Here is a 6,132-nt window from a genome sequence, read left to right as displayed (position 1 = left end):
GTGGCTTCTACCTCAGGAAAATTAGATAAGACTAAGGAGGGACAGGGTGGAACTTCACCTTATACTTTATTAATTTTGGCATTGTCAGAAGGATTTTTTTTTAAACGTAGGTATTCTATTTTTCTAAAGTATTTTCAATAGGTAATGGTCTATGCTTCACCTGTGTTTTCAGTTTAAAATATGTACGAGTCCCACACGTTTAAAATTCTGATTACGTGATTCACTTCGAAAAAGAACTGAACGTCAAAGAAATGGGAGTTGACTCCAGGTGAGGCGGTGGGAAACGAGACGCGGAATCCTAGAACGGCCTTGACATGGGAAACGAGACGCAGAATCCTAGAACGGCCGATGGAAAACGAGACGCGGAGTCCTAGAACGGCCTGACACGGGAAACGAGATGCGGAATCCTAGAGCGACTGGCGATGGGAAACGAGACGCGGAATCCTAGAGCGACTGGCGATGGGAAACGAGACGCGGAATCCTAGAGCGACTGGCGATGGGAAACGAGACGGAGTCCTAGAACGGCCTGACGTGGGAAACGAGACGCGGTGTCCTAGAGCGGCCTTGGACTGGGAAACGAGCCGCGGAATCCTAGAGCGGCGTATGGAAAACGAGACGTGGAGTCCTAGAGCGACTGGCGAGGGAAAACGAGACGGAGTCCTAGAGCGGCATTGACCTGGGAAACGAGACGCAGAATCCTAGAGCGACTGGCGAGGGAAAACGAGACGGAGTCCTAGAACGGCCAGACATAGGAAACGAATCGCAGAATCCTAGAGCGGCTGATTGAAAACGAGACGGAATCCTAGAGCGACTGGCGAAGGGAAACGAGACGCGGAATCCTAGAGCGGCCGATGGAAAACGAGACGCGGAGTCCTAGAGCGACTGGCGAGGGAAAACGAGACGGAGTCCTAGAACGGCCTGACGTGGGAAACGAGACGCAGTGTCCTAGAGCGGCCTTCGCCTGGGAAACGAGCCGCGGAATCCTAGAGCGGCGTATGGAAAACGAGACGCGGAGTCCTAGAGCGACTGGCGAGGGAAAACGAGACGGAGTCCTAGAGCGGCCTTGACCTGGGAAACGAGACACAGAATCTTGGAGCGACTGGCGAGGGAAAACGAGACGGAGTCCTAGAAAGGCCTGACATGGGAAACGAGATGCGGAGTTCTAGAACGGCCAAAGAAAACGAGATGTGGAGTTCTAGAGCGGCCAACGATAGGAAACGAGGTTTGGAGGCCTAGAGCGGCCAGACTTGGAAACGAAATGCGTAACCCTAGAGCGGCCGCAAGTACCTTGCTCGGCCGCGGGCTGACTGGGTGTGTCGGCTGCCGCCGCCGCCACCACCACCACCACCACCACCACCACCACCACCACCACCATCGTGGGCCGTCGTTCAGTTTTACGCGCAGCTTCGGACTTGGTCTGAGTCCATATTTTCCTTCCTTGCCTTTTTCAGTCTCGAGAGTCGGTCTCTGGAACCCAGAATAGGGTGGATGTGTGAGAAAGGGCCTCGAGAGGTTGGGAGCAGAGAGGAGCATGGTCTCGGCCCCGCGCCCCCAGACCAGGGTAGGCATCCTGGCTGTGAGGGAATTGCTAGGGTGTGGGGTCACCTTAGTAAGTAACATGCATTAGGATTAAGACTCGGGGTAGGAAATGTCTGGTGACTGGGAAAATGTTTTCGCTGTCGAGGATGTTTTGAAATTGAAAGTTTTTCACCGTTTGGTTCTAACAGCAAGTTAAGGAGTGTTGAGTGGGCCGGTTTTAAGTGTAGAACGTGACGGTCCCCGATTCCTTTCCGTTAATTTATTGACTCTCAAATCTTGCAGTGGATTCACATCGTTGAGGAGCCTGTTAAAGATGCATATTCTGGGGCTTTCTATCCTTTCTTTCCTCCTCTCCAACCCCCAGATTCCGATCTCCTGATGTTGACCACGGGTCCGGTCAAGCTGGAATTCAGCTGCTGGCACTTCCTAACACTTTGGAGACACACAGGCCTGGTGTTCATGCACTGCCTGGGTATGAGCGGAGCGCTCTCTCGGCGGTCGGTCTGTGGATTCTTGGGACCGTGGTCTCACCCACACACAAATAGATCTTACACCTTCCCTTCGCCTCCATTTTTCTATCTAATGAAATAGTGATTGTAATCAAATTTCCGAGGGTGATTCTGAGGATTAACTGTGATCTTGGATCTGAAAGCATGCTATAGACTGTGTGAGTGTTCACTATTGTTCTCGGGAAGCAGCAGGGCAGTGTGGAAAGCTCAGTAGGGCTTCAGCCGAAGGCTTCAAATGGAAAATAAAACTGTTCGATGTTTGTATTCTGCTTGGTTCAGACTGTTCAATAAATCAGTAAAACATCTGCTCTTCACCTAACCCTCCTAACAGCTTGGCAGGGTGCACGTCAGTTGCCATTTAACAGGTAAAACAGCTTCAGAGAACGTGTATCATCTATTGATGAGGACCAAATTACCTCCGATTTTAGGTAATTTATTTTCTACTACCTTTTCTATGGGTTTTAGCCAAATATTTCTGGCCTGAAATCTCTTAGGTTGCAGCCAAGGTGTCGGTCGAGGAAGCTGTCATTTGAAGGCTTGACTGGGGCTGGAGTATCTGCATTTAATATGGTTCTCTTACATGGTACCCCCCAGACTGGCTTCTCAGCAGACTTCTGGAGTGTCTTCAGGCATGGTGGCCGTCTTCCTCAGGAGCGAGAGAGAGGAAAAAACTATCCTTCTCATGACTTGGCCTTGTAAATTGCATAGCATCACTATTGCCACATTTCCTTTGTCAGAAACCAGTCACATAGTCCGTGTATATTCAAGAGGAGGGGCATTGGAGTCCATCTTCTGAAAGAAGAATCGTGGAAGACTGCAGGTTCACTTTTTTTCTTGAGTTATAATTGACATACATTAGTTTTGGGTATGGAACATGATTCGATATTTGTGTAGGTTGAAAAATGGTCAGTAAGTCTAGTTGACATCTGTCACCGTATGTATTTACAGAATTTTTATTCTGGTGAGACCTTTTAAGATCTCTCAGCAACTTTTAAATACGCAGTGCAGTATTATTAACTATAGTCACCATGCTGGCACGTAAATGCTTTGGGTTCTAGCAGTACATGTCCAGGAATCATGATTTAATGCAAAATGATAAGTTGAGTTAATCAGTTTCTAGGCTCACGCATTTAATAGGAACTCTGCTAGCTGCTGTGGAGACACTGGTGAGCTGTTCGTTTACCCCGTGTCCTAGCCCCAAGCCAGCGCTTCTGTACCTTCTGCTGTAAGCAGTCTGGAAGGCTGCAGGTTCTATTTCCCAGAACTCCTGGGAGAACAGAGGGGAGAAAACGGTTAAAGTTTTAATGTATTAATACTCAAAACTTTAGTTATTTTCTGACAGCTTAGAAATAATGTAGTGTGTTACCTGTTTAAGAATTTACAAACCTGAAAAGGAATAAAAATTCAAAAAAAATCATGCAAAGGACTAAACAGCATAGTTTATTGTGTTTATACGAATAAGTGACATTAGTATTGTTTATACTGCTTTTTTTCATAAACCCTTGAAAATCTTGATGTACTTTAGAAATTGTAATAAAAAGTATTTGGAAAGGTGTGCAGAAGATTTATTCTTTTGCATGTGACCCAATTTCTAATAAAATACACGGAACAGGTAGGCATATGTCATAGTGTTCACCCATTAATTGGGAGAAGACACTAGGAACTCTTGCCGTTTTCACAATCCATGGTCTTACATTGACGATGTAAATACAGAGGTATTGCCAAGGCCAGAAACAAAGTGAGAAAAGTGAGTAGGTGCAGAATTGAAGGTATATTTTTGCAATAAAAGCAGTATGTCAACAAAAAAGTTGACAGGAAAAGTAGTCATCCCAAAATATATCTGTAGGAGCAACTCCATTTGAAAGTATACAAAGCTGATGAGAAAAAAAAGTTTTGTCAGTTGAATTCTTCAGACTTTATTTTGGCATATTATGAGGAAAAAGAGAGCGAATAAAAAGGATGATTAGAGAAAAGCTGATAAATTGAGTTTACTTAGTGGATAAAGTTCTCATGAATAATTGAGATGGGACCACACACATGATTTGGGGTGTTACAAGATAAGAGCAAGATTGCCAGTTACAGGACACGTTTTAAAAATGGTCTATTATTAAACAGTGGTCGCTCCAATATAAAGACGACTTTTACACAGCACTTGTTTGTATAAGCAGATCCTCACAACCCTGTGAAGTAAGTTGTCACTCCTTTTTTTTTTCCTCTAAAGGAGGAGGCAGAGAAACAATCTCTTTTGCAGGCTCATACGCATCTTTACCAAAGTTAAGAACACTTCTAGGACGCTACTCATGAAAACCTCTTTTCTTTATAACTACTTATTCTACCCACGTAGAAAAATTACCCTATAAATCAGTTGCCTATTCACAGAAGCAGAAAAAAAGGAAATGGATTCTGCGTTGCTTCAGTTGAGAAACGAAGTAGAATTGCTGACAACTAAAATTCCTAAAAGCATTTAAAAAGCATGAAAAGTGGCAATTTATTCCACTTTATATACTGCTTTATGTCAAGCAGCTTATTTTACTGGATCTAATTGCACCTGAAAATATATTTTTGGGCCATCCTTTTAGGCTATTTAATAGCCTAAAAATGAACCCATTTAATAATTCACTTACTAATAAACACACCTTTGTTTTATGCATGTGTCATATCTAAAAGACTATCAATGAATCAATTTTCTTTGAAATTACATAATACTGAGTTTCTTAGATATATTTTTACCATAAACTGAGTGGCTCCCTGGTGCTCACTGCATAAAATTTAAACTTGCTGTGGCATTGAAGCCTTCTGCAATGTATCTACCTCTTCAAACTTACCTTATTTACTAAATTTGATGAACTTTTAATCTTGTTAGCTAACACCTCACCCTGTCCGTGTAGTAATAGCACATGACCAGAAGTGACCTTTCCCTCCTCTGAACTTCTGCATTCAGTTTACCACTTATGAGTTGTTTATCACGGCACTGCCTTATTTTCTGTCCAGTTCTCACCAACATAATTATACTTGAACCTCAGCTCAAGAGTGTGTGCGTGTGTGCGTGTGTCTGTGTGTGTGTGTGTGTGTGTGTGTGTACTTTATCCCTTTATCACTGTCAAGAACATAGGTACTCAAAAGTATTCCCTCCTGTACAGAGAAGTCTTGGGCTCAGAAGAGCAGAAAAGAGTAAAAGGAGGCACAGTGGTCTTTTGTTATTCTTAGTAAGTTATATATATGTTTAAATAATCCTTTCTGGTTTGTAAAAGGCTTTCATATGTCTCTTCACATAATAGAAGAAACAAACTCCAAAGAAAAACGAACAGTGTTTAAAATTAGGGCTATTAGCAAATTTTTTTGAAAAATCAAGAGGAAATGACTAATTTGTGGAGGTAACTAAACTAAGGTTAATTTAAAAGGCTAGGGAAGAGTTAAGTGGAATGACTTAAAGCTAAAGTTTTAAGTCAGACTGTAATGGCGGGTAGTGAAGGCAATGAAAGATGCAGGGAAGGCCCTGTGGTCGTAAAGCCCCTTGGCCTGTGGTACTTCAGAGGAGGAATCCAGGAGGGTGCCAGCGGACAGATAAGAACAACACATGGTCAGGGGTTTCATCAGAAGCAGAGTCCACTCTTGGCACAGCATAGTAAACAGGAGCAAGTGTTCAGCACTCAGGCCTCTAGGAAGAAGATAGCAGTCTAAAGAACTGAGTAGAAGGTGATTTGGGTTCAGGAGATACCACAAAATCCTTATTATAACTCACAGCATAGCCTTGATTGCATATGTTGATACTGTGAATGTTGTGAAGTTTTTGTTGGACAGCTGAGATTCTCATTGTGCTTCTCTGCTCCAGTGGGTTCCTGTCCTCACTGGTTACCTCCAACCCCATCTTCCTATCCCCAAGAACATGGCAGTGTTGAAAACAAGAATGATACTTGTTATAAATATCTGATTTGACTCCTCTGACCTGGAGGAAGTTTAAGTTTAGCTAGCATAAGCCTGGTACACTGTTGGCTCAGTTGGAAGAGAGGGATACAGATGGTGCCTTGGCACTTGGTGAGGCCCAAGATAACTAAAAAGCGAGAAACAACCTGTTGAACATCAT

At 43.6% G+C, this 6,132-nt stretch overlaps 1 long non-coding RNA gene across 1 annotated transcript; it reads left to right on the top strand.

Annotated features, from left to right (window-relative positions):
* The first annotated feature begins 768 nt into the window (after positions 1-768).
* LOC118612944 lies at positions 769-3,603 on the top strand. The gene is made up of 2 exons (XR_004955291.1): positions 769-1,561; positions 1,904-3,603. It is a non-coding gene; the product is annotated as an uncharacterized LOC118612944 (long non-coding RNA).
* Positions 3,604-6,132: the final 2,529 nt, after the last annotated feature.

This window comes from Rousettus aegyptiacus, unplaced genomic scaffold (assembly GCF_014176215.1).
Source record: "Rousettus aegyptiacus isolate mRouAeg1 unplaced genomic scaffold, mRouAeg1.p scaffold_m13_p_17, whole genome shotgun sequence".
In the NCBI taxonomy this organism is placed as follows: Eukaryota; Metazoa; Chordata; class Mammalia; order Chiroptera; family Pteropodidae; genus Rousettus; species Rousettus aegyptiacus.
This window is presented reverse-complemented; position numbering and strand designations above follow the sequence as displayed.